Source organism: Panthera tigris, chromosome D4, assembly GCF_018350195.1.
Source record: "Panthera tigris isolate Pti1 chromosome D4, P.tigris_Pti1_mat1.1, whole genome shotgun sequence".
Lineage (NCBI taxonomy): Eukaryota > Metazoa > Chordata > Mammalia > Carnivora > Felidae > Panthera > Panthera tigris.
In genome coordinates, this window is record NC_056672.1 from 45,840,365 (window position 1) to 45,847,860 (window position 7,496).

Genomic DNA, 7,496 nt, shown 5'->3' on the forward strand with positions numbered 1-7,496 from the left:
TTTTTAAAAAATTTTGTAATTTTTTTTCAGTTTTGAGAGACAGAGCATGAGTGGGGAGGGGCAGAGACAGAGGGAGACACAGAATCCAAAGCAGTCTCCAGGTTCTGAGCTGTTAGCATAGAGCCCGATGCAGGGCTCAAACCCATGAGCCATGAGATAATGACCTGAGCCAAAGTTGGACACCCAACCAAGCCACCCAAGTACCCTGAAAATGTAAGTTATTAATCAATATCCATAAAGTTTCAGTTAAGCAAGATGAATAAGTTCTAGAGATCTGCTGTACAACATTATACCTATAGTTAACAATACTGCATTGTATACTTAAAATTTTGTTAAGAGGGTAAATTTCATGTTAAATGTTCTTACTAAAATTAAGGTTTTTTAAAAAAACTTCTAAGATGGGTCTTACTGGGTTAGAATTAATGTGTTAACATGGCTATGGAGGCACTAGGGGATAATTGTTTCTTGCCTTTTCCACTCTCTAGAGGTCACCCACATTCCTTGGTTTATTACACCCTCCTTCTATCTTGAAAGCCAGCAACATCAGGCTGTGTCTTTTTCACAATGCTATGTCTCAGGCTCTCTTTGTTCTGCTTCCCTCTTTTATTTATAAGAATTGTGATACTTTGGGCCCATCTGGATAATCCAAAATAATCACTCTATATATGGCAGACTGAATAATGTCCCCCAAAATATCTGGGCCTGAGTTCCTGGAACCTATGATTGTTACTTTATATGGAAAAAGGGACTTTGCATACATAATTAAGGATCTTGAAATGAGGAAATTATCCTGGATTATCCGGATGAGCCCTAAATGTAATCACAAGTGTCCTTATAAGTGTGTCAGAGATTTGACAACAGGAAGGTGAAGGAGATATGATGACAGAAGCAGAGATTAGAGAGACAGGCTTTGAAGGTAGAAGAGAGGGCTGCATGTCAAGGAATACAAGTGGCCACTACAAGATGAAAAAAAGAAGGTATCAGACTTTCCCCTCAGAGCCTCCAGAAAGAATCAGCCCTACATTTTCACTCCAGCCCAGTGAAACTTATTTCATTTGGCCTTCTGACTTTCAGAAGAAGACTTCTGACTTTCAGGAGAAATTTGTGTTGTTTTAAAGTTGCTAAATTTATGGTGGTTTGTCATAGCAGCAATAGGAAACTAATACATCATCGCAAGGTCTGCTGATTACCACCTTAATTCCATCTCCAACCTTAATTTCATTTTGCATACTGTATCCTAACATATTCACAGGTTCTGGAGATTGGGACACGGCCATCTTGTGTGGAGGAGCACTATACTGCCTACTACAACTTGACATACACTGAAAATAAATTCCAGGTTGATAAAATATGTAAATTTCAAATAATAACAGAATATATAGGAGAATATGTGCATATAATCTTGGGTGTGTAAAAGACCTTAAACAAGAAAACAAAGTTGTAAGAAAAACATCTTTTTAAAATAATGGTTGGTACATTTATTTCCATCAAAAAATTTAATTCTGTAGGTTGAATGATACCATATACAAAGTAATAATACAAGCAACAAGCTGGCAGACATTTGTAATGTTTATAACCAAGATTAATAGCCTCAGAGGAAAAAGAAAGAAAGAAAAAATATGGGTTTGAATATACGAAACAGATATATGTATAACCATGCTCTTTTGGGCATTTTATACTAGTAAAAATTGAAAACAACTTCAATGTCCATCAACAGGTAAATGATTAAATAAATGGCACATTTATCCATACACTAGGCTACCTGCAGCAGTTTAAAAGAATAGGGAAGAATCTTTATGACCTGCGAAAAACCTCTAAGACATATTGATATTTTAGCCAGTGTATACTTTATGATGCTAATGAAGGGGGGAAACAACATGCATCAAACAAAACCGTAAGTCATAAAGGATCTCCCTCACCTTTACGAAGATATCAGCAATTAATCTCTGGGGAGAAGAGTAACAGCAAAGGGAAATACTAGTTTTGTTCTCTATTATTTGAGTGCAAATCCACTTATGTATAAACTGCATAATACTGTTGAAAGCACAGAGTTTTGTCTTGGTCATCATGGTATCCAGGGATCCATTTTCCCATTTAGTAAATGAAATCCAAGGGGATGGGACTTACTACTAGTGCTAAATCCTGTGCTGGTAAGAAAATAAATTCTTCCTGTTTCAGGTCCAGCTTGATCTTTTTCTGGGAATTACACTGGGGAAACTGAAGGCCTGAGTCAGAGGAGTGTGTGTGTGTGTGTGTGTGTGTGTGTGTGTGTACTACTATTATAATAATTCATAGCCTTTATGTCTAATCCAGACAACAACTCTGCAAAATAGTTACCCTTGTACCCATTTTACAAATGAGGAAACTAAGGCTTAGATGAGGCCTAACTGAATCACTTATCCTGATGGTTTCTTTTCTCTCTTCCTGTTAACGCAATTTTGACAGTTGCAGAATTCTTACGAAATAGAATGTGGTAAGTTCTAGAAAAACTTCCTGCTACCAGTGCTTGGCTTATTTTATTAGTTATTTATTTGTATTAGATAGTTCAAACACTTGTTTTTAAAACTGGTAGCAAATTGTGTTCTGTACAAAATAAATTTCCCTCCACACAGCCCTCGGATACCTACATCCTTCCCTTGAGGCAACAGTCAACAACATTTTGCATGTCTTTCCAGAAATATTCTATGTATACACAAATATTTTTAAAATTTAAGTTGAATTATTTTACACACATTATCCTATACCCTCTTTCCCCCTCAACAACGTATCTTGAAAATCACTATATTTCTGCCAGATCTGCTGCATTGTTTAATAGCTATATATTATTAATTTTAGGGAAGCCTCATAATTTAATTGATCCCTCTCCATTTATAGCCATTGAAATAGTCTCATCTCTTGTGTCATTACAAAACTACAGTTACTATTCTTACACATGGGCCATTTTGCACATGTGCAAATATATCTGCAGAATCGTTTCTAGAGGTGGAATTAATTGAAGAGATGTCTCTTTAAATTTTTCATCGATATTGCTAATTTTTCTCTGTGGATTTTATGTAATTTTACTCCCCTCAGCAATATTTATCCACGCCCTTTTCAACATTATGGAAACACTTTGCACAAGAGGAAAAGAAAGAAAAGGAAAAAGGAAAATTGGTCTTATTTACATACACTCGTCACCCAAATTTAGGTTTTTTTAGCCTTGTTCAGGGGTTGGTTTCCTGTAACGGTACTACCTTCTAACTGAAACTGTGAAATCAATTCCCTTCTCTTTTGGTTTCTACATGATTGATCTACTTCATATAGGGCAGACATGGAAATTATTAACTCTGCTTTGGAGCTGACTGGCCCCTCACAACCCTGACTCACTTTCTGATGGTACCTCTGGTTCTACGGTGGGCCCAGTGGACAAGTGTCCCTTTCTAAGAACTATTTACTTCAGGGACTTTTTCTGTCAAAAAGAGAGACATTCCCCATTTCTCTCTTCCCTCCTCTCATCAATCCCATCTCAAGGGTCCTTAGGGAAACATTTTATTTGATTATTGTTTAGCTTCCTGCAAAGTCATTTTCTCAGCTTCCTATCTATAGAGATTCCTTGATTTGTAAAAACCAAACCTATTTTGCCTTGCTGTTCCTATCTAAAGCTTAAGTGTATGGCAACCAATATATATATATTTTTTTACATGTTAAAACAGCTTTAAAATCATGTAGCAATTTATCAGACTTGGTTACTTTAGAAGCTGGTAGGTAGAAGGACTCAAGATTTACTTCCCAGGTTGCTAACTTCAAATTTCATCTGTAGCAACAGTTTTCACACGTGAGTCATTGACAACAACAAAAATCATTCCATTAAATGATTTATAATGAGAGGAACGCTATTTCTCTCTCTCCCTTTCTCCCTCCTCACCTCCAATAAAGAAAAAATACCATCACTAGCTTCTTCTAGGTAGACTAATATGGTGAATTGTTCTCTTATTAAAAAATATTTTTGGGGCGCCTGGGTGGCTCAGTCCGTTAAGCGTCCAACTTTGGCTCAGGTCATGATCTTGCCCCCGCTTCAGGCTCTGTGCTGACAGCTCAGAGCCTGGAGCCTGTTTCAGATTCTGTGTCTCCCTCTCTCTCTGACCCTCCCCCGTTCATGCTGTCTCTCCCTGTCTCAAAAATAAATAAACATTAAAAAAAATTTAAAAAAATATTTTTGGTGCTCTTTACTGAATCAAGAAAGACTGGCTTGGTTGGGGAACAGGTATGGTTTTAGTCAGTTAATATTGTTCTGCCCCTGCCATGGAAAGGAAGGACTCCCTCAGGAGATAACTAGAACAAAACATGGAAAGATTTAAGAACACCTACAGTACCTCCTGTTTTGTTATTTTTTTTTTCTTTCGGGATGATGAGCCCTTTACTTCTATTGCCTAGCACAGTGCCTGGCGTACAAGAAGTGCTCAGTGATTATTGATTGAATGAATTAGGGAATGGTAAGCTTACTTACAGAGTTAGAACTCCTCGCTTTACCGCCTCCACAGATCTCCCATCCATTTTTCCAGTAAACAAGAGTGCAAGTAGGAAGTGGGGCAGCTACATCATCCATCTAAATGGAGACAAAGGTTAGGAGCTGATTATTCTCAAAATGTTCAGAAATACTTTAAAGAGAACTTAATCTCAGAGAGTAGTCGGTAGACAGAAAACGTTTAAGAGCGACTTTCTCAGTCTCGTTCCTTGGCTGCAGCCTCTCGAAAAAGTCCTCTTATCGACGGATAGGGCTGCGGCAACACCGAATTACTGCGTCCGCTATCTGATGAAAAGACACTTGAGAATTCAGAAAACTACTAAACCGTTTCAAGACCATTCAAAGCAGCTCAACTCCGGAAAAAGTGAGGTCATAATAATATTCACTTAAAAATATATATGCTTATTTGCTTATTACTTGAACTATGTTGCCTAAATCACGTATGCGAGGCCTGACAGGAGGTGCAAGAGGTGGGGTGCAAGCCCTTCCCGACGGCCGGCCCGGGGGTGCGCGGGGCCCAGGGAGGCTCACGGCCGCTTTCCGTCTCGCGACGCGGCAGCGTCCACTACCGCCTTCCCGGTTCCCAGTTCGCGGGACCTGGGCTGCGCTCCAACCCAAGCTTGAAAATGCTGCAGTCTAGCGGCGCCTTTTCTATTTTTTATCGTTATTCCTTACCCCTCACCACCATACAGCCCACGGCTGCTTGACTCGGTCGTTTGGTCCGTTACCAAGGGAAAACCCCTGTCGCGGAGCTGAGCGGCCGTCCTACCCCCTCGCCGCGCTCGGACCGTCTTGATGATACCCCTCCCTCTCTCTTCTTCCGCTCCAGTTCTCGCACCCTCCCTTTTCTCTTTCTCCCTTACTCTTTCTAACCACTGAAAGCCGTTTCGCGTCCGGCCCAAGCACCTGTGCGACCCGCGCCCGGCCCGGCGCTTCACTCCCAGATCCCTCCGCGAAGGCGCTGGCGGGCAGGCGTGCGCGCGCTCGGCGTGGGGGGAGACGCTCACGTGGAGCCTCCGCGAGCCCGGGGCCCCGCCGAGCCCCGGAGGGAAGCGCCGTCTTGCCAGAGAGAGGCTCTGGGGCCTTCGAGTCGGCGCCAGTGCAGTCTCTGAGGCGCCCTCACCACAGCGGAGCCTGCTGGCTAAGGGTAAGAGAGTGACACGTGTGTGTGTGTGTGTGTGTGTGTGTGTGTGTGTGTGTGTGTGTGTGTGTGTGTGTTGTGCGCGTGCGCGCGCGCGGGAGGGTTAAGCAATGAAGGGCGAGCTCCTACAATCAGAAGGAGCGGGGGTTTGGGTGGTGCTGGTGGGGAGCGTGAGGAGGAGGGAGGGTGGAAAACATTTGGAGGGACATAGCTTAGTGCTAGAGCTAGAGAGCTTCAAAGAAATGGTGGAGGACAGATACCCAGATGGTGGGAAGGCCAGGAGTGGGGAACCGAATCCCAGTCAGGCGGGATGTACGGGGGAAGGAACTTCGCGTTTCAGAGGCAGTTGGCCATTCTACTCTAATAGAAAACAAAAAGTAGAAGTGCATCCGTGCAAATAACAGGGTAGGAAGCTCCAAGAGCCCATCCCTAAAAAGAAACGTCAAGAAGATAAGCGTCAGAATTGACTTTGTGGGAACGCTGGAAAGTAGTCACAGGTTTACAGCAACCAACTGAACTCTTGATCAAGAAAAAGATGACTTGAACACAGTATAATGGGGACATTACTAGCGACATTAAAGGAACAAAAGGGATTATAAGATAAAACTATGAATAATGTATGCTGACAAGCCTAAGTAAAATAGACAAATTCCCTGGAAACACATAACCTACCAAAACTGACTCAAGGGAAAAAAAGAAAATGTAAATAGACTTATAACAAGTAAATAAATTGAATCAGTAGTCAAAAACCTCCTGACAAAAGCCCAGGAGCAGATGGCTTCACTAGTGAATTGTATCAAATGTTTAAAGAAAAATTAACACCAGTCCTTCTCTCTTCTTAGAATGGTGAACACTTCCCAACTCATTCCATGGGGCCAACGTTATCCTGATGCCAAAACCAGGCAAAGACATTACAAGAAATTAAGTCAAAGATGAAAAAAAATCCTCAAGAAAGTCCTTGCAAACCACCATGATCAAGTGAGATTTATCTCAGGAATGCAAGGGGTTCCACATACAAAAATGGATCAGTGTAATATATTAATAGAATCAAGGAAAACATACAATCTGTTGATGCAGAAAAAGAATTTGACAAAATCCAACACTTTTTCATGATAAAACATTCAACAAAGTAGGATTGAACAGAACTTCTTCAATCTGATTAATGGCACTTCTGAAAAAATTACCACTAACATCATAATCATAATCAATGGTGAAAGACCAAAAGATTTCCTGCTGATATCAGGCACAAGAAAAGAATGCCAGCTTCTGCTTCTTCTATTCAAAATGGTATAAGCAACATTGTGCTGAAAAGTTTAACCTGAACGATTAGGCACAGAAAAAAAAAAAAGGAATGAGGCATCCAAATTGGAAAGAAACAAGTAAAACTATTCCTCTTTGCAGATGATATAATTTCACATATAGGAAATCCTGGAGATTTTTAATTTACTTTTATTAGGGCTAATAAATTTAGTGAAGCTTCAATAAATGACTAATACACCAAAATCACTTGTATTTCTATACACTAGTAATGACCAAAAAAATTAAGAAAACAATTCAGTTTTCTGTATATTCAAAAATAATAAAATAGGACTAAATTTAACTGAATACATGCAATACTTGTGCACTGGAAATTTTTTTTAAATGCTATAATTAAAGACTAAATTAATGGAAAGACATCCTTTGTTTATGAATTAGAAGACTTAATATTCTCAGGGTGGCAGTAGGACCCAAAATGATCTACATATACAATGCAGTCCCCATGAAAATCCCAGTGGCCTTTTTTTTTTTTTTTTGGTAGAAATGGAAAAGCTGATCCATAAATGTATATGGAATTGCGAGGGACCCCAGACA

At 40.2% G+C, this 7,496-nt stretch overlaps 1 long non-coding RNA gene across 2 annotated transcripts in view; it reads right to left on the bottom strand.

Annotated features, from left to right (window-relative positions):
* LOC122232930 overlaps positions 1-5,651 on the bottom strand; it is a 36,896-nt gene extending 31,245 nt beyond the window's left edge. Inside the window, exons 1-2 of one of the 2 annotated variants that reach the window (XR_006210312.1) lie at positions 5,411-5,651; positions 4,487-4,585 (exon numbers count right to left, since the gene is read on the bottom strand). This is a non-coding gene — a long non-coding RNA (uncharacterized LOC122232930). The other variant, XR_006210310.1, reaches the window with a different exon arrangement.
* Between the last annotated feature and the right edge of the window lie 1,845 nt (positions 5,652-7,496).